Here is a 21,298-nt window from a genome sequence, read left to right as displayed (position 1 = left end):
CATTGGAGCAAAGATGGCCCGGGCGCTGGGGATGGCTCCTTGGCCTCTGCCCCAGGCGCTAGAGTGGCTCTGGTCGCAACAGAGCGACGCCCTGGAGGGGCAGAGCATGCCCCCTGGTGGGCAGAGCATCGCCCCTGGTGGGCGTGCCGGGTGGATCCCGGTCCGGCGCATGCGGGAGTCTGTCTGACTGTCTCTCCCCGTTTCCAGCTTCAGAAAAATACAAAAAAAAAAAAAAAATTAGTTAATGCAAAGAGAAAAATCCACCCTGTCCACTCAACTCAACTGGATCCTTCAATATTGTATAAGGGAGGGTGATCTTCTTGAGTTAGAAATTCCTAAACAGGAAAGTGCAACTAATAACCTCTACCTCACGGGATTGTTGCAATGATTAAATGAGGTGATGTGTATAAAGTGGGTAGCATGGTATATGTGCATACACCATGCACAAAATATAACCTTTTGTAGGTTTGTAGTGTAGTCACATGAATAGTTGCAGCATACTCTAGAAGATAAAGAGTGGAACTAAGATGAAGAGACCATGCTTGAAAACATAAATTTTGGAATCGAAAATAAGGAAATTGGTGATGGATGGAGACTTGACTTGAGGTGGTGAACACACAACACAATGTACATATGATTGTTGTAGAACTGTGCACCTGAAACCTGTATAATTTTGTTAGTTAGTGTCACCCCAATAAGTTCAATAAAAAGAAAAAACAATATAAAAAGCATTAAAAAAAGAACTGTAATAATCTTTAAGACTGCAAGGAAAAAAAAGTGGACTCCAGTCTTGTAAACTAAGATTCCTATGTTCTTACACAAGCCTTACTCATTCTGATTTAGAGTCTTCAGGGTGAGGGTCACAGATTGTGCTTATATAATCAGTTTTGCATTGAGGTGTTAAGAGAGAATTCAGGGAATGATCTCTAAATTCAGAAAGAGTCCAAGAGGACTGGAAAGTGTAGGTGTTTGTGGCCCAAATGCTAAAGGAGAGGAAAGTTTCAGTAAAGAGATGGGCAATAAAATCATATTTTATTTTAAAAAAAGAGGGCATCAAAAATGATTAATATGGGCCCTGGCCAGTTTGCTCAGTGAATAGAGCATTGGTCCTGCGTATGGACATCCTGGGTTTGATTCCCAGTCAGGACACATAAGAGAAGTGAGCATCTGCTTCTCTCCCTCTCTTCTCTCTCTCCTTCTTCCCCTCCCACAACCAGTGACTTGATTGGTTTGATCATGGGCCTGGGCACTGAGGATAGTTTGGTTGGTTCCCAGTGCATTAGCCTCAGGTGCTAAACATAGCTTGGTTGATTCAAGCATTGTCCCCAAACAGGGGTTGCCAGGTGGATCCTTGTCAGGACACATAAAGGAGTATGTCTCTCTATCTCCCCTCCTCTCACTTAAAAAGAAAATGATTAAAATGAAAGCCTTAACTAGATTTTATATGACACACCATTTTAATAAACAGTGTAAATAAATCAAACATGAATGAATTTCCCTTGTTAACACAAGGGGGAAAAAGTCAGAAGAAAACATATTTGCCAAAATGATGCTTCTTAGAAATCTCCCATGGATAAAAAGTTTATCCATGAAAACCATTTGATAAAAAGATGGGATATGCAGTGACCTTTAAATGCATCTGAATCATTAATTCATAATTAAAAAAAGAGAGAGAAACTATTAGAAAGTTCATATAACTATCACATCACTGCTAAGCAGTGGCTGTTTATAAAGTATAAAAAACAGAAAAGTATATTTTTTATATTCCTTGCACTGCCATGCAAGGTATTTATTCTCCTGGCCATATGAAACATATAGGGTTAGAATTTCAATAATTCTTTATTTTGTCATTTAGATGTTCAAAACATATTGAATGAAATGGCCCATTCGAAATGCAAGTTAGAAGTGTACTCTCTAGTCTCACTTTAGGAAAATAATTTAAGGGATGAGACATTAAATGTAAAACCTCCTGTAGGAGGAAGACTGACAACAATCAGCTTCCTTTACTGTTGCTCTGCCTTTCTAGGTGGGAGCATATACACTCACACTCTAGCACTGATTTATGCACCTATGGGAAACACTATGCTGACCTAGTAAAGCCCTCTCTGTGACCAGAATGCTCAACAAGCAACTTGACAGTACATGTTTAAGGAGCTATCATTTGTAGACCCTTGGGGAGAATGTTTAACATTTCCTTAAACTCTTTATGAGTTTTCACTAGGGCTATAGCCATACCAGCCAAGAGACAAATATCACAGAGAACAGCAGCTTGCATGAAAAGCAGACCTCTTTTAACCTGTCATTGTTCTTATATGCTTATCAGCGTAGAGACTGCAAGATAATCAAGTATTCCTAATAAGCAATGCTTTCTAGAATTTGAGTTCTAAAGTGTCTTTGGAGTATAGTTTTTTAAAGCTTAATTGGGTCTGGAGAGAGCTCATAACCATCATTTATTTGGTCAAATTGTAGATTATCTAATTTATGAAATATGCTTCAGGTGTTATGTATGAATCATTCTGAAGTAACTATCATCATGGGGCACTGTGATTTCCTGGATGTTTGACTAACCATCTCCACTTTTCCCTTTTTTCAAGGGAAGATGACATCCCATAATCTTCCCCAGATGGAACCTCTTCTTTCTAGACAGTCCCCATGTTTATTCTATTTTCTAATCTGGTTGAACCACAAATTCAAAATACACACTAATCTAGGTTATCTTAGACCAAGAGCTTTCAAAGCTCAAATCCTCAACCTATATTTTTGGATATGACAAACTTTTTAAGATATTGAGGGCTTCTGCTGCCATATTTGTTGACAGAAGTTGGGATTGAGTATCAAAGCAACTTCTATGAGAAAAGACAGAAGAATTAAATAATTAAACACTAAAGATTCCTATGTTTGTCTACTGTAAACTTCTTATATATCTTTCTACTAGAACATATCAAACCATGCTTTAGCTTTTCCCTCTGGGCACAAGCACTGCTATAAGCACTTCTTTGTAATCCAAAAGTGCTTTGTATGAAGTAGCTGCTTAATAATGTTCGATAGATTTATCACCTTGCTATTCAGCTTGTTCTCTCATTTAAAAAGATTTGTTGCATCCTTTTTATATTCCTATTGATAATATAGCCAAAGAATATATAGCCATAATCTAATCTGATAATTTTCCTGTCTTCCAGAACCTTCCATTTTGTAGAAGTAGGATAAGAGTAGAAGAACACAGAGTGACAAGCAAAATAAGTAAGATAACTTCAGACATGGGTAAGAGTTATAACAAAAACATAGAGTTAATATGAATAAATAAATGAATGTATGCAAAAAATGTGTCACTTAAAATTGTCTAATGGACATCTTTAATATAAGTTGTCTCCTTGAGAAAGGGTAAAAAAAAAAAGAAGAAGAAAGAAAGAAATACTGAGCTTCAGTTAAAACACATTTTTTATTGATTTATGTTATTTTGTTATTCCTTTTCGTATTTTTATTGTTATTTTGGATTATGTTAAGGCTAGATATAGGAACAGCTTGGTAAACACCAAACTGGGTTACCAAAGTGAAGTTACATAATGCGGATTCTTGAGCTGTTTAAAAATATACAGTACTTTTGTGAATTGCTTGGGTAAGGTGTTAATCTGCCTAGAGGCAGGAAGATAGGCAGGGTGACCTCAGCAGTCCTTCTCCAGCCAAGGCTTCTTATTTCTATACTCAGCATTTAGTCCAATTAGAAACTTAGATGAGCTAGAAGCATCAGGTAGCCAAGGTGGTAAAGGGCACAGAACCAGGTAGAAGGAGTGAAATTCTCTAACATTAGTGTATGTGAAAAGGAGCACCCTTCCTCTCTACACATCATGCAATATTAATTCATATGGGGACCAACTCTCTTTTCTCCCCAATGTGCATTTCAGTTGGAAGAAGATTCTGTAGCATAGAGCAATAATCCTGTGAATTCAGTAGGAGAGAGTTGTCAACTTGCCAGGATTCAAACTGCAGCTTTCTTATTTTTTACAGAGACAGAGAGAAAGTCAGAGAGAGGGATAGATAGGGACAGACAGGAATGGAGAGAGGTGAGAAGCATCAATCATCAGTTTTTTGTTGCAACACCTTAGTTGTTCATTGATTGCCCTCTCATATGTGCCTTGACTATGGGCCTTCAGCAGACTGAGTAACCCCTTGCTTGAGCCAGCAACCTTTTTGCTCAAGCCAGATGAGCCCGCGCTCAAGCTTGCGACCTTGGGGTCTCGAACCTGGGTCCTCTGCATCTCAGTTTGATGCTCTATCCACTGTGCCACTGCCTGGTCAGGCTGCAGCTTTCTTGATAAACAATCACTGACAATAAAGTCCATAGACCATGAAGATGTGAAAGAATGGTCTATAGGCAAGGACTACTAACCTTGTCTACAGGAAAGGCCTGAGGGCTCCTCATTCTTTAACTACTCATCGTGATCATCTATAAGCAGAAACATGTAGCCATTGCAATCATAATCTATAAACTCAGATGTTCAAGAAATTCCATTTATTTATTTAATTTTTAGATGAATGTCATTCTGATTCCAAGCTTCCCTATCATCAGTTGGGAAGAAAAATATTAAGGTTATTGAGGTTGGCTTGCCCAGAGTTGTGCAGCAGTCCTAAAAACTCTTTAGTGTTACAGCATTGGGCTCATTCATAGACCATTAGTTATTTGTCATTCATATATAGTACCAGCAAGATGCCCATGGTACCTGTCTGCATAGTATCTTGGGACATAACTTTGCTGCTTTGGTGCTTTGCTTGGGGAAAAGCAATTATGGGAAAACAGAAAGCTCTTCTTCCTGGGCTGCAACCTTCTTACAAACATCACAAAACCATCTCTTTTCAGTTGTTGCCAAGGCCTAAAGGGACTCATTTTCTTTGGCTTGTTTTCTTATTTCCTCCTTTTTTAATGTCCTTTTAGCCTCAGAAAAATCTCTTAATTTTTTTTCCCTGCTTTTGAAGGAACTCACTAGCATAATTATTTTAAAGTTCTTATGGCCCTGGCCAGTGGTTCAGTGAATAGAACGTCAGCTCAGTGTATGGACATCCCAGATTCGATTCCTGGTCAGGACACACAGGAGAAGTGACCATCTGCTTCTCCTTCCCTTGCATCCTCTCCCTATTTCTTCCTCTTTCCCCTTCAGCCAGTGTCTCAATTGTTTCCAGCATTGATCCTGAGCACATAAGATAGCTTAATTGGTCTGAGCATGTCAGCCTCAGGCACTAAAAATGGCTCAGTTGATTTGAGCATTGGCCACAGATGGGGTTGTTGGGTAGATCCTCAGTTGGGCTGCATGCAGAAGTCTGTCTCACTATCTCCCCTCTTCTCACCTAAAAGAAAATTTCTTAACAATGATAGAAAGAGAAAATTTAACTTTAGCTTCTGTTTTCCACTCTGCAAATATTTATGACTAAACACCTGCTTTTGAACTTGCAATGAGGAAATGGGTAAAGAGAGGAAGAACAACTCTTAGTAAATTATTCTCGCATAAAACATCACAAATGCAAGGAAAGGAGAAGGAGAAAGGACATTTGATTTAGTCAAGTTTAAAAGGACTAGGAGAATGTAGTAAGAACATCTTACTGAATAGTTCATATTTCCCTTCTTGACTATTTTCAACTATATTATCTACCCATATCTGAACTGCACACATCTCCAATTTTCTTTTCCATTCTTGCCTTAAAATGTACTAGAACAGTAAAAACTGAATGTAAGTTTTTATTGAAGTAAATCATCCAAAAATATCTATTTGCAGTGGAGTGAAAATCTACTCTATGCTGCATACAAGCTATAGAAGCTGCTATGCTGTGGGCCCTCTCTCCAACATTCTGTAACAAAATGTTGCAGCAGGCCACCATGATTTGGCTGCTGAGACAGAACAACCCATGTTTGGATTCCCCTCTGTAAGCAATAGAAGTAGCAAGGGAAGGCTTAGCAGTGGCCAGAATTCTGAACTTGAGGAGCTCTTCCTGTACCTGCATTAAGCAGATAAGTGCAATAAGGAAGTGCAATTCTCAATACTGAGGTCTGCCCTGTAGTGTCCTGGGCTCTCAGGATCTAAGGCATGGGCCATAGAATTCCCCTAATTCCATTTCTCAAAGGGATGAGAGTAAGAAATTACAAGCAGACTACTACTTACTGCTGATTCTAACTGAGTCTGAGATCTAACCAGAGGTAGCCACCCAGAGCTTTAATCAAGGTCAAAAAGGAGTCTGAATAATGCCTTGCCCTGAGATGAGGTTAATGTAGCCCAGACTCTCCAACATCAAGAAAATCAACACAACAGGGTTTTTAAGGCCTGTGAACAATGAGTCTAACTGTTAAAAATGTAAGGATCTTAGCTTTAAGTTACCCTAATACTTGTTCTTGGTCAGAAAAAGATTCTGAAAAGTATACCATGTTTCTCTAAAAATAACTGAAACTATCTGGACCAGGGGTTGGCACACACTTTTGTAAAGGTCTAGATAGTAGATATTTTAGGATTTGCAGGCAACATATATTACCAGTACTCCCTCTGTTGCATAATCTCTGTTGTTTATTATGTTTTGTTTTGGTTACAACACTTTAAAAATGTTAAAACAATTCTTGCTTTGTAAATTTTATAAAAACAAGCCCTGAACCAGATTTGACCCACCAGCCATAATTTGCTAGCCCCTAATCTAAAGCATTTCAAACCCAAACTGTATGTGGTCTTAAAAACACATGGTTAGCAAGATATAATGATAAGTGAGAGTGGAAGGACATTCTGAAATACTCTGGAAGATTATACTCTAGGGGCGTGTGGAGCAAAACCACTAAGTGTAAGATCCTGTTAAATGCACAGAGCATCTTGGTTTTCAGTGTCAGAAGCAGGACAGAGACAATTGCCTCAAACTGAGGAGATAGCACCAGTCCTATTGCACAAAAGAAGGTTGGTTTTTGTAATGGGCATGTGGCATCAGGCTGGCTGTAGGTCTCTTATTCATGGTGTGATCAAGTTAATTCCAATTAATATCTTTTTTTTATTGAGAGGAGAGGAGTCAGAGATAGACTGCCACATGTGCCTCCACCTGGATCTACCCAGTAAGCCCCTATGGGGTGATGGTGATGCTCTGCCCATCTGAGGTGTTGCTCTATTGTTCAACAACTGAGTTATTCTGAGCACCTAAGGTAAAGGCCATGGAGCCATCCTCAGCACCTGGGGCCAACTAACTCCAATAGAGCCATGGCTATGGGAGGAGAAAAGAGAGAGAGAGAGAGAGAAGTGAGAGGGGGAGGGGTGGAGAAGCAGATGGTCGCTTCTTTTGTGTGCCCTGACCAGGAATCGAACCTGGGAGATCCACACACCAGGCTGACTCTCTACCAGGCCCATACCTTTTTTTAAAAAAGTCCCTGAGTTGTTTTGCCAGGCACAGATGAACCTAACTGTGGTTGGACCCTAGTTTCCTGTTACAAAGTGAGCATCCTTACAGAGGCAATGTACATGTTTATTTATATGGAATTAGTCCATTTCCCTCCCCTTGGTCACCCAAATAGCATCTATCCCCACTATCCTATTAAACACCCAGTGAAATACCATCTTACTTTTTCTTTTCTAGACAATTTTATTGTTTACATGAGTTTGAAGATGACTCCTCTCCTCTTGGTGTCTTTTCTTGTTTGTCAAATGCAAGCTGCACAATGTGTGGGACCCAGTGAAGACATGGGGCCCTATATTTAAACATTATTAAGAATTTCAAGGCAGCATCATTAGAACATTCAACAATGCCTGGGGCCATTCTAAGCCCAGGGTCCAGTGCTAGAGGTCCTGAAAGGAAGTACTGACACATGCCTGCTTTCATAAGATTCAAATGGGAGGATGTATGTGAAAATACTTAGTAAATCACAATGTGAAACACCAATTTACCAGGATTTGTTAACTCTCTTAATAAATACTTTATTTATATAAGCTCAAAATAGGATTTATTTATTTATTTATTTATTTATTTATTTATTTATTTATTTATTTTACTGTTTCCCATTTGCTGTTTTGTAAATAAACTAAAAATCAGGAATCTGGCCCTTTCTTTCTTCTATACTCCTCCTTGCTCAGGGCCCATGTCTAGTTGGTGTTGGTCATGTAACAGGGTTCAGTAAATGGGCTAACAATATCTAAATAATTAGAGAAAAATTCTTCTGTGATGTCCTTAAATGGTAAAGAAATGCACTCAACTTTTCATGTGTGCTTTGATTATAAAAATTTTATAAGCTTTTTTCTATTAAAATGCACATTTTTATTCATAGTTGATTTATTTAATTTTTAAAAGCTTGTGCTAATATTAAAGAAAGTTATTTTTTTTGCAGGCAAAAGGGATTCTTGTAGTTCAATTACTGTGTTATAAATAAAACTCAACAAGTAATTGAATTACTGGCTACCTCAAAGTAGATATTCAGTGTGAGTTCACAAGAACATGATTCATACCCAAACACCACAGGTCTGTTTGAGAGGTTAAGGTACTAAATGGATCATGAGGAATTTCAATGAATTTAAACTACGTATGTGTGCAAGTAAGAATGTAGTTAGTGTCAAAGGTCTATGTTTGCGAGGAGAAAACTGCTTTTTCTTTTATGGTTATAGTCAGAACTGCTGACACATACAATAACCACTAAAGTCTAATGTGTTCTTAAATGAAAATGAGCTGTAGACAATGTTGGAATTCCTTTTCAATAATTCTATTGGCTTTCCTGATTCTCTTATTGTATTGTCATTATTATTATTATTATTATTGTAGACTATAGGATGATTAAACTATAAATAGTATTTTTATTTTTAATTTTTTTTCTTTTCCAAGTGAGAGCAAGGGAGATAGAAAGACAGACTCTCACATGCGTCCTGACTGGGACCCACCTGACAACCGAATCTGGGACCAATGCTCTGCCATCTGGTGCCATGTTCACAACTGAGCTATTTTTAGCACCTAAGGTGGGGGCTCCACGGAGCCATCCTCAGTACCAGAGGCCAACGTGCTTGAACCTATCCAGCCATGGCTGCAGAGTGGGGGGAGAGAGAGGAAATAAGGGGGAGAGGTAGGGGTGGAGAAGCAGATGGTTGCTTCTCCTGTGTGTCCTGACTAAAAATTGAACCCAGGACATCCACATGCTGGGCCGATGCTCTACCACTGAAGTAACGGGCCAGAACCTATAAACAGTACTTTAGTACAGTTCAGAATACTTTCAGGTGATGTTAAAGCAGGTATTGATAATAATGTTCATATTGTTAATTAATGCTTTGAGGAAATAAGGCAGCAATAACCTTGTGTGCTTCACAGAACCTCTGGATTTATATCCACTTACCATATTCAGATGTTAAATTAATAAATCTCCTTTGTGAGAGTGATTTTTTATATGTGTATGCCTTCCATAGTTAAAAATTAATATTGATACTTTTATTTCTGCTTCAGAGTGTGGAAAATTCCTTAATTCAAAAATAAATACAAAAACCAAAAAGGTAAAGTGATTAAGCAAAGGAAAAAATCTTACAGATACAGACAGCAGTATGGTAATTAGAAGAGGAGAAGGGAGTGGGGGAGGTAGAAGATGGTGAAGGGGTTAAATAGTGACGGAAGGAGATTTGACTTGAGGTGGTGAAAACAATACAATGTACAGATGATCTGTTGTAGAATTGTACACCTGAAACCTGTATAATTTTGTTAAGCTATGTCCCCCAATAGATTCAATAAATAAATAAATGCAAAATCCAGACTTCACCCAAAAGTTATTATCATCTTGCTCCTTAGAACTCAAGGGATACATAAAGGTAGTTAGTGAATGTGGTTTCTTCCCAATCCATCTATTGGGCATCATCAGTTCACGGAACTGCATGGTGCCTTCCCAGGACAGTGGAGAAGTGAAAGAGTTAGTGCCTCTTTTCAGTTTATAATCTCATTGGGGGAGACAAAACACATGAAATAAAAGTTAAGTAACTTTTTTAAAGAATGGAAACATTTAAATGGCAAATAAGTGGGCAGTCATATCTGTAAGAATTCTGAAGAAGTAGACACTTTATAATATATCTTCAAGCCAGGTAGAAAGGTGGCTATTTGCATTACATCACTGTATTGGATACAAATTCATTTCTTTTCAATACATTTTTTTTTGTAATCCATTCTTAGACATTCATGTATTACTTACTGGATGTAGGGATGATTTATTTCTTCTAAATAATCATTATATTCCCATTATTCTAGCCTTCCATTGTAGATTGTCTCTCTACATCATTATTACTCATGTTAGGTATTAAGTTTATAGGAAGTGAGACTAATAGTTGTTGAGTTTTCCTGTAAAGTCTAGCGTAGAGACTCTTTTTTTTTTTTATAAATAAATTTTTATTTTAATGGGGTGATATCAATAAATCAGGGTACATATATTCAAAGAAAACATTTCCAGGTTATCTTGTCATTTAGTTCTGTTGCATACCCATCACCCAAAGAGAGATCATCCTCCGTCACCCTCTATCCAGTTTTCTTTGTACCCCTCCCCTTCCCCCTCTCCTTCCTTCCCTCCCCCCACCCCCCGTAACCAGCACACTCCTGTCCATGTCTCTTAGTCTCATTTTTATGTGCCACCAATGTATGGAGTCCTGCAGTTCTTGTTTTTTTCTGATTCACTTATTTCACTCCGCATAATGTTATCAAGATTCCACCATTCTGCTGTAAGTGATCCGATGTCATCATTTCTTCTAGCTGAATAGTATACCATAGTGTTTATGTGCCCCATCTTCTTTATCCAGTCTTCTATTTTTTTTTACAGTGATTAAAAGCCTTTAAGCAAACTTTTGGCCAATACAGCAAGAATCCATAAAAGAGTAGTGTCCTTAACATGTTCACCAAGTCCAAGTTGGCCCCATCACCATGCCAAATCCCTGAAAAATGCAACTCAACCACAGTTCAGTCTGTTAGGAGCTATCACAGGGAGCAGGAGTCCAGGAAAAGTCCACATCCAGGAAAAGTCCGCATGGCACTGGAGTTGTCACCATTCTATACTTTGCAGCTCATGTCCAAGTCCCAATGACCACTGCTTCTAGCGTAGAGACTCTTGAGTTCCTGATACACGACTGTAATGCTGGTGGCCGAGGCCAGCCTGGTTCACACTGGATTTGGGCAGACAGTAGAGGAACTACAGAGCTGAAATGTGTCAGGCCATACCCATCTATTGGAGGCTTGCAAATGAATAATAAAAGTAAAAGAGCTAATGAAGGAAAATCTGCTACTCACAGTAAGGGCAAGGGAGCAAGGAAAACCACACCTCATGGTGGCAGGAGAGTGATCTGAAAGAATCACTGCCCAGGGGAAGCACCCATAGCTTTATTTTATTATTATTTTTTTGTATTTTTCTGAAGTTGGAAATGGGAAGGCAGTCAGCCAGACTCCCACATGCGCCCGACCGGGATCCACCCGGCATGCTCACCAGGGGGTGATGTTCTGCCCATCTGGGGCGTTGCTCTGTTGCAACCGGAGCCATTCTAGCGCCTGAGGCAGAGGTTATAGAGCCATCCCCAGCGCCCGGGTCATCTTTGCTCCAATGGAGCCTTGGCTGCGGGAGGGGAAGAGAGAGACAGAGAGGAAGGAGAGGGGAAGGGGTGGAGAAGCAGATGGGCGCTTCTCCTGGGTGCCCTGGCCGGGAATCAAACCCGGGACTCCTGCACGCGAGGCCGAGGCTCTACCACTGAGCCAACCGGCCAGGGCTGCACCCATAGCTTTATATAGGCAATGCGCATGTGCGTCTGCCACATGCTCACGGACTAATCAAACAAAGTGCTTGCAGCAGGTAACCCTGAGCTAGCCTAACACAGCTGCCCCACAATGGTGTTTTATGTTTTCTTAATTTTTTAAAAATAACCATTTTATGCTTGATTTTAACTATGGTATTAACTATATAGACCTGTTAAAGTAATTAAGCTAACTCTCAAAATGTCCTATGGTTCATAACTCAGCTTTTAAAATGGTGCCTATTGTGTGTTATATAACTACAAATTGCATAGACACAGAATAGAATCAGAGAAAAGCTGGAACTTTTCAGTGTAGTACTGTCAACTGACAGAACTCAATTTAGCTAGAGGTGGATTAAGGTTGGTTGAGTTCCCTGGCACGAAAGAAAATACTGGGCCCCTTAATAAAAGAGGGAGACAGGGAAAATAAAAATACATGTTAATCATATTTTTAAATGAATAAAAAATATTATGTACTATTAATGTTAAAACTGCACATATGAAACCAAATTTGGTGTCAGAATAAAGTATAAAGTTGGGGTTTTGTGGGGGTGGGGGGCAGGACGCCTGCCTGGTGCACCCGGGCCCAGAGTTAAATCTGCCTTTAATTTAGCAAAGAGTTTGATACCTTCCTTTCAGGGCCAGATAGCGAGGGGATGGGGGTGACAGAGGTTGAGGAGCAGGGCGGCAGTCTTCTCACTGGGTTTTGGCAAGTAAGTGTCTTAGAGGCGGCAACACCGAAACAGGGCCTGGTGCTCGGGTTGGATCTGACCTAAGAAAATGCGAGGTGGAGAGTCCAGAGCTGGGGGGCGTTGGGGAACGGGCAGACGGAAGGGACTACAGGTGCGGAGTCTATGAGTCAACGCAGAAGTTTGATTTGCCGCTGTGGCACGAGCGGCTCCAACGTAGGCCTAGGAATGAATTGCAACAGGTAGGTCGGATTGATACTAACGCCATCAGAGCACGTGGTGGGAGACGCGGGGGTCGGAACAGAGCAGATAATCCTGCCGTACAAGCTCGTGAAGCCGAGTCTGTCACTTCAGGGCGCTCAGCATCCCTTCAAGAAGACTGACACTTCACCAATTAACTGGGACATGCAGGTAAGCTCACATGGCAACGGAGAATGCCCTTTGGAAGCTCGGGAGCAGGGCTGATGAATTCTTCACGGAGAGGTTAGGGACACCATTACAGAGGAGGTGATATTTGACACAGGTTTGGAAGGAGGAGTGGGATTTCACCGAGCAGAGATTAATGGCACTCCAGGCAGAGTGAACGCATCATGTGGGCAAAGGCCAGGAGACCTGAAACTTCGTGATATTTTTCTTGATGTTTCAGTTTCTTTTACTGGTGGTATGAGCTTTTTGTTCCTGTGGGAAAAGGTTTTAAGGAAATGGAGAGGGGCTTGGGTCAGAGGTCTGTCTTCTCCCTCCCCTTCCATGTCCAGCTGGAAAGCTCCCATTCTGGGGACTGGGCAAATGCATTTTGAACTGTCAGTCCAGCTGCCTTGACCTCTCTGAGGGGCTGGAACGTATGACAACAAACTAGGTTAACCAGGTACTGTCTCCCAGAAATGCACTCTGAAGCATAAGGGACACAAGAACGGAGCAAGGATGAAATTATTCCTCAAGCTGGGGTATCCTCGGCAAGACCATCTTTTTGGTTCTTATCTTAGAAGGTCAGAGCAGTTGGGTTTCTACCCTTTGGGAAGCTTGATCCACCTTTTCTGAACAAATTGTTTGCTGGAGTTATCTAGAGTTGGTTTTTGTTGTTTTCAATTATGATATATTAAAAAAGGAGATGACTTCTTTATGTAAGCTACAAGGGAGGTTGAGGAATGAGGTAATGGCAAAGCCTTAGAAATTTAGAAGGAATGAGGTTATGACTATGTCAAGGTGAAGGTGAAAGCTTGAAGTAACATCACAGTCAACAAAGGTGCTAAGAGCTGCTTACTGGAGTTTTATCTTTTTAATTCTTTATTTATCTGTTATGAAGTGGCTAGATCAGAATCATGAAACAATACCTGAAGTTCAGGTGAGCATCAGATATCACTCTATCAAATAGCTTAATATTGATATTCAGTGAATATTGACTCAGTCTGTATATTTTTAAAAATCTGTAGTTTTGGTGCATTTTAACATATCTCACTGAAGTAATTACAAAATAAAGCTGGAGATTATAAATTCAATATACAATTTCTCTCAAAATTTCAGCAGTTATTGTTGGCTTTAATTCTCCTTTGACTATTCTAGACACACCAAATAAGTCTAAATTTGACTTTCAGTTTTATTAAATTGGCTTAAATCAATTTTTGATTGAGTCATTAGTTTCTTTGTTTTTTTTTACAGAGACAGAGAGAGAGTCAGAGAGAGGGATAGATAGGGACAGACAGACAGGAATGAAGAGAGATGAGAAACATCAGTCATCAGTTTTTCGTTGTGACACTTTAGTTGTTCATTGATTGCTTTCTCATATATGCCTTGGCCGTGGGGCTACAGCAGACCAAGTAACCCCTTGCTCAAGCCAGCAACCTTGGATCCAAGCTGGTGAGCTTTGCTCAAACCAGATGAGCCCGCACTCAAGCAGGCAACCTCAGGGTCCCGAACCTGGGTCCTCTGCATCCCAGTCTGATGCTCTATCCACTGCACCACCACCTGGTCAGGTGAGTCATTAGTTATTAATGCCACTGAAAATTTTTCCTTCTGTTGGAATTCTAATTTGGTACAAACCTCTCTATTCCCTGTTTGTTTTAGATTCTTTGAGCATTTTGTTTTTGAATAAATGCATGTATATAAGGAGAATGAACTTTTAAACAAGTACAAATGAATATCCAAGAAAAGCTAGCTATTTGAGAATAACCTGTTAATTTATATCTATTGCAAGTTTAAAAAATATTTTACCTTAGTTTATACAAATAGCAGCTTTTCTTTGTAAACAAAATTCACTAAAAGGGAATTTTGTTGTTGAGTTGATGTGTTTCTTCTGTAGCTACTTATTTTCACTTAAAGAGACTGAATTGTTTTATCATATAGTTTTGTGGGGAGGACATTTTATTTATTTTATGATGTATGATAGTACATGATAAATTAATATTTTTTCAAATGCCTACTTGATATGAAATGCTTTTGCAGATGTAAAAGTGAACAGAACAAAATATTGTTCTCAAATAGCATATACTATAGTAGGCAAGAAAATGTAACTCAATTATTTATAACACATGAATGTGTGACATCTATAAAACTTGTGAAACTATACAGCTGTGAGTCAGAGAAGGCTAAATAATTTTATAGTTTTGCACTGAGGTCCTCAGAAATGGCTTTTTGAAAGAATTGACTTTAAAATGGTTCTTAAAGGATGGGCTTGTTTTCCACCATCAGAGGAGGGACACTTGGCAATCTAGAAGGAACACACACAACGTGCCAGCTTTTCATAGTTATTGTCTCCCAGGTGTCATTGGGGTTGGTTAGAAATTGAGGCATTTAAAGGGTTTTCAAGTCAGCTTCACTTGTCATTTTCTATAGCACCTGTAAGGGAATAGACCATTGTGACACATCACTGTAATCACTTCCTGTCCTCTCTGCCATTTGTATCCCCAGAGTCCACACACATTGGATTGGGCATATGCAAATGAGCAGATTATTCCTATTCCAGCCACAAACTGAACTCTAACAACCTGAATTCAGAAAACTGAGGATACTATTCAGGGGAAAAGAAGATAAACCTCTTGGACTAGAACATATAGAGTATTAAAAAAACAATTAGAGGAATGTTGGAATTTTTTTCCCTATTAGACAGGGGTACTATGAGCATGAAATACCAAACAAATTTGAAATATCCCTGGGATCTTGGAGACAGATTCCTATTAAGATTTGTGATTCAAGAAGACTCATATATTACCCAGATGTAGGTTGTATTGGAGGGGAACAATGATGGAGCTGGTTAATATTTGATGTAGTTCCATTCTGAGAATATCAAAACAGTAAGCATCCAGGCTCAATAATACAAACCTAATTTTGTATAGCAAATCACAGTTCATAATGGATTTTTCCATGAATTTTCTATTTACTCCTCAAAATACTATAGGTTGGTACATGGGAAAGATAACTTGCTTTCCTCAAAATAAAAGTAATCTGAGACTTGAAAATAAAAGGATTGAACTAGACACTCAGCTAGTTGATGGTGGGGCAAGTTGTTAAATTAAAAATCTAGCTGTTTTACTACTCTCTACTTTTATGTCATGCCAAGATTGTTTGCCATTATATTTATGGTAATTACTGTCTCCCCCCACTGCCCTTGTCCTAAATAAAAGTGATTTATGTAAGTGTTTATTTAAAATTATAGAATCGGTGATATATGCACATTGTACACTGTTCAAAATATATAAAAACTTGTACAGTGAAATGTAAGTCTCTCTTCTCTTGTCCCAAGTTGCTCAGTTCTCTTCTAAAAATAAGTTGATAGTATCTTGTATATTCCTCCAGAAATGTTCTATATATTTAAAATTATATTTGCATGTCTTTGAAAATATTTTTCTACACACACAAAGCATCTTGCTTGTTTTCACTTAACATTTGGGAGGTTGTTTCATAATATACAACCTTTAATTAATTAATTTTAATTAAATTTATTGGGAATACATTGGTTAATAAGATCATATAGGTTTTGAGTGTACATTTCTATGATACATATTGTACTGTGTGCCCACAACCCAAAGTCAAATCATGTTTCATCAGTATATATTTGGCCCCTTTACCCTCTACTACCCTCCCATCCTTTTCCCTCTGGTAACCACCATGCCATAGTCCAGGGGTCCCCAAACTACAGCCCGCAGGCCACATGCGGCCCCCTGAGGCCATTTATCCAGCCCCTGCCGCACTTCCGGAAGGGGCACCTCTTTCACTGGTGGTCAGTGAGAGAAGCATAGTTCCCATTGAAATACTGGTCAGTTTGTTGATTTAAATTTACTTGTTTTTTATTTTAAATGTTATATTTGTTCCCGTTTTGTTTTTTTACTTTAAAATAAGATATGTGCAGTGTGCATAGGGATTTGTTCATAGTTTTTTTTTATAGTCCGGCCCTCCAACGGTCTGAGGGACAGTGAACTGGCCCCCTGTGTAAAAAGTTTGGGGACCCCTGCCATAGTCTATGTCTATGAGTTTCAGTTTTATATTCCACATGTGAATGAAGTCATATGGTTCTTAGTTTTTTCTGACTGACTGACTTCACTTAGCATACTATTCTCAAGGTCCATCCATGTTGTTGCAAATGGCAGTATTTCATCTTTTCTTATGGCTGACTAGCATTTCATATTGCATATATGTACCACATCTTTTTAATCCAATGCTCGATCAAAGGATTCTTTAGTTTTCTCAATGTCTTGGCCACCATGAATAATGCTGTAATGAGCACAGAATTGCAGATATCTTTGCAAATAAATGTTTTTGAGGTTTGGGGGTAGATTCCCAGAAGAGGGATTGCTGGGTCATATAACTATTCTTAATTTTTTGAGGAACTTCCAGATTGTTTTCCCTATATAGTGGCTGTACCAGTTTACATTCCCAGGAGTGAATGAGGGTTCCTTGCTCTCTATAACCTCTTCAACACTTGTTATTACCTATCTTGTTGATAATAGCTGTTCTAACAGGTGTGAGGTAGTATCTCATTGTAGTTTTGCTTTGCATTTCCCTAATAGCTAGTAAAGTTAAACACCTTTTCATATATCTGTTGGCAATATATATGTCTTCTTGGAAGAAATATCTGTTCTGGTCCTCTGCCTGTTTTAAATTGAGTTGTTTATATCTTTGGTGTTGACTTGTATGAGTTCTTTTTATATTTTGAATATTAACCCCTTGTCAGAGCTGTTGCTTTGGGTATTATCTCCCAGTTGGTTGCTTGTCTTTTTGTTTTTTTGGTGGTTTCTTTTCCTGTACAGAAGCTCTTAACATAACCAATCCCCTGTGACCACATTTGGGGTTGTTCTGTCCTTTTGTTAATATAATTCATGATGAAACAAATATTTACTTACAATGCTATTTTTGCACTTTATGTGCAGGTGAAAATTATTTTTAAAGTGCAGATTCTGGAGTGATGTCAGAGAAATGGCACCGTGAGGAGTGCTACCGATAAACCTTCCCAAAATTTCAAAAAGTTCTTCAACCAGAGACAGAAAAATCTATCTTTGGAGTGTCTAGAAGTCCCACACACTGAAAACTAAGGTATGATCGAGTGAAAAATTGACTAAATATATAATCAACCCCAAAGGAAATAAGATGGAGAAAGGAACACTCTGCCTTCCTCACTAACCTGAGCAAGGGCTGCTCTCACTTGGAACTGAGAAAGAGTGGGGGCTAAGGTGGGCAAAAAATGTGGAGAGAGCCAGGCTGTGGCACAGACGTCCAAGCCAGGCTGCAGCACAGACTCTTTCCAAGCCAAGAAAAGAGTGTGCCTGCAGCGACCCAGCCAACACGAGCTAACACTTGCACTGGACCCTGGCAAAGACGGGCATTCGGCGGCAGCCATTAGCCCTGATATCCTGGTCAGAAAGCGAGGATAGTGGGATAGTGTGCAAGAGGTTCCTCCTAGTATCCTGGGAGTGGGCTCCCATGTTCCCGGATAGAGGGGCAGGGTCAGAGGCCTTTTCGTGGGCTGTGACCAGAATCTCGGTGTGGGCCCTGCACCCTGAACAGTGGCACGCAGGGAGTGCACAAAAGCAAACTTCCCTATGCCCAAACTTCTCTGGGCGGGCAGGGCACCTCACATCCCCGGGAAGAAAAAAAATACGAAAGTGTTAGGGGGAGGGGTGCACAAGCAGCTTGCAGTCTGACTCAGGAGCATCTCTGTGGATCCAATCACTGAAATTAGCTTAACCCACAGTCTGCTCACCTCCCAGCCGACCTATGCAGCTCTAACTGATAAGATCTCTCTCAGTTCATTAATCTAAGACAAGAGGCATGATATTTTTTAGTGCCTCTTGCTATGCACTTAGGGGTGGGGGCAAATTCTGATTGGCAGAGCTCTCATAATCAGGGCTATACATTAAAAAGAGCCTCTGCCTCAGGTGCTAGAATGGTTCCGGTTGTGACAGAGCAACACCCCAGATGGGCAGAGCATCGCCCCCTGGTGGGCATGCTGGGTGGATCCCGGTCAGGCGCATGCGGGAGTCTGTCTGACTGCCTCCCCGTTACCAACTTCAGAAAAAAAAAAAAAAAAAAGAGGGTCTTGGCAGCTTTTAAGACCTCCTGTTCTGCAAGCAGTGACTAGGGCATCTTCTTCTCAGCCAAAACAGGTTACAAAGTGCAAAAACCCTGGGGAAAGTGGTTCCACAGAGTGCTGAGGCATACTAGACACACCTGTAGGCTCATAGAAAAGAACCTTAAGAGCAATTGGCTCCCAGCCCCGCCTGATTACACTAGCGGCTCTGACTGACAGAGCCTTACCCAGAGCCCTGCGCTGAGTGGGGATAGAGTGGGGATTTGCCAGCTCTTTGAGCCTCTTACTCTCCAGGCAGAGGCAGCGGCAACCCCATAGCTGGATCATCAGGCTGTTAATTCAGGAAGGAGAGACTAGGAGAGAGGCTCCGGAAAAACGAACTCTCTCATTGTTGGAGCCTGCAAATACTAACGAGCCTCGACTGCCAACAAGACTGAAGCCTAATATATGACATCGCCATAGAGACTTATCAACTGCAAATCTTTACCTAAGCATGCCACAGGGGCAGAGTCTGGGGTACAGAGTCACCGACCAGGAAGAGGTAGAGGAAAGAAAAAGGAAGAAGATAGCCTCTCAAAATCAAGAAAAATCCACAAACTTTATAACTTTTTCCATTTTTTTTTTTGTTTCTTTCATCTTCTTGTCTTGATTATTTTCTTTTTCTTCCACCTTGGTCCTTTTATTCTCTGCTCATCTTATTCTTTCCTCTTCTTGAACTACACTACCCATAAGTGTTGCATTTCTCATTTTCTTTCTTTTCTTCTTCCTTTCTCTCTCTGAGGGTTGCACTCCAAAACTCTTAACTCTCTCTCTCATTTTGTTCTTTTTTCTTCTTTTCCTTTTTTCCTCTTTCTTTTTTTCCACCTCTATATTAGTTTCTTCTCTTCTCCTTTACTTTTCCTCTCATCCAATCCTCAATCATGAAAAATTATTTTATTTGGAACTCAAATTTTTTCTTTGTGGCACTTTGGGTGCTTTTTACTTTGCTTTTTAATTCATTACATTCCTCCAAACCCTGGTTCTCCATTCTATCTAGTTTTTGCTCCACTATTGTAAAAAATACAATAGTAATTTTTTTAAATTTTTTTCCTTTTTCCTGTTCCCCTTTTATCCCTTTCATTATATCTCTTAGTCAACCATCACTTACAAGCAAATTATTTTATTCTTGATCCAAATTTTTTCCTTTATGCATTTTGTAGGTCCCTACCTCCTTTGTTGCCCATTTTTCACTTCTCCCCAAATCAGGCCCTTCATTATAGGTAGTTTTTGTTCCATTTAGCACAATAAATTCACAGTTCATCATGATTTTTTCTCAAGAATAAGAGGAGAAGAGAGGAAGAAAAAAGGGAAATAATAAATTTTCTTTTTTTCCATTTTGTTTACTTTTTATTCTTTATTAATTCTGATTAATGTTATCAACTAAACCACTATCAGATGCCATTAAGGAAAAGGAAATCGAATATCATGGATACAAAAGAGAGATGTAGCACAGTTAAATGAGGAAAAATCTATGGAGAAAAAATTTAATATATTGGAAACGTTGGAGCTAAATGACAGATAATTTAAAATAGAAATCCTAAAAATACTCAGAGATATACAAGAAAACACAGAAAGGCAATTTAGGGAGCTCAGAAAACAACTCAATGAAAACAAAGAATATATTACCAAGAAAATTGAAACTATAAAAAAAATCAAACAAAGATGAAAAACTCAACTCATGAACTGAAAAATGAGGGAACAAGCTTAGCTAATAGAACAGGCCAGATAGAAGGTAGGATTAGTGACATAGAAGACAAACAACTTGAAGCACAACAGAGAGAAGAAGACAGAGACTCAAAAATTTAAAAAAAAATGAGAAACCCCTTCAGGAATTGTCTGACTCCATCAAAAAGAATAACATAAGAATAATAGGTTTATCAGAGGGAGAAGAGAGAGAAAATGGAATGGAGAACATATTCAAACAAATAATAGATGATAACTTTGCAAGCCTCTGGAAAGAACTAAAACCTCAAATTCAAGAAACAAACAGAACACTGAGTTTTCTTAACCACAACAAACCTACTCCAAGGCACATCATAATGAAATTGGCAAAAACCAATGACAAAGAAAAAATACTCAAGGCAGCCAGGGAAAAGAAGAATACAACATATAAAGGAAGGCCCATTAGATTATCATCAGATTTCTCAACAGAAACTCTACAAGCTAGAAGAGAGTGGGCCCCAGTATTTAAAGTCCTGAAAGAGAGGAACTTTCAGCCACAAATACTATACCCATCAAAGCTATCCTTCAAATATGAAGGAGAAATAAAAACATTCACAGATACAGAAAAGATGAGGGAATTTATCATCAGAAAACCC

General features: G+C 39.3%; 1 non-coding gene across 1 annotated transcript; it reads right to left on the bottom strand.

The window, feature by feature from the left end:
* Window positions 1-11,636: 11,636 nt before the first annotated feature.
* Window positions 11,637-11,712, bottom strand: TRNAA-CGC (transfer RNA alanine (anticodon CGC)). The gene has a single exon. It is a non-coding gene; the product is annotated as a tRNA-Ala (tRNA).
* Between the last annotated feature and the right edge of the window lie 9,586 nt (window positions 11,713-21,298).

This window comes from Saccopteryx leptura, chromosome 10 (genome assembly GCF_036850995.1).
Source record: "Saccopteryx leptura isolate mSacLep1 chromosome 10, mSacLep1_pri_phased_curated, whole genome shotgun sequence".
NCBI classification, from domain to species: Eukaryota; Metazoa; Chordata; class Mammalia; order Chiroptera; family Emballonuridae; genus Saccopteryx; species Saccopteryx leptura.
This window is presented reverse-complemented; position numbering and strand designations above follow the sequence as displayed.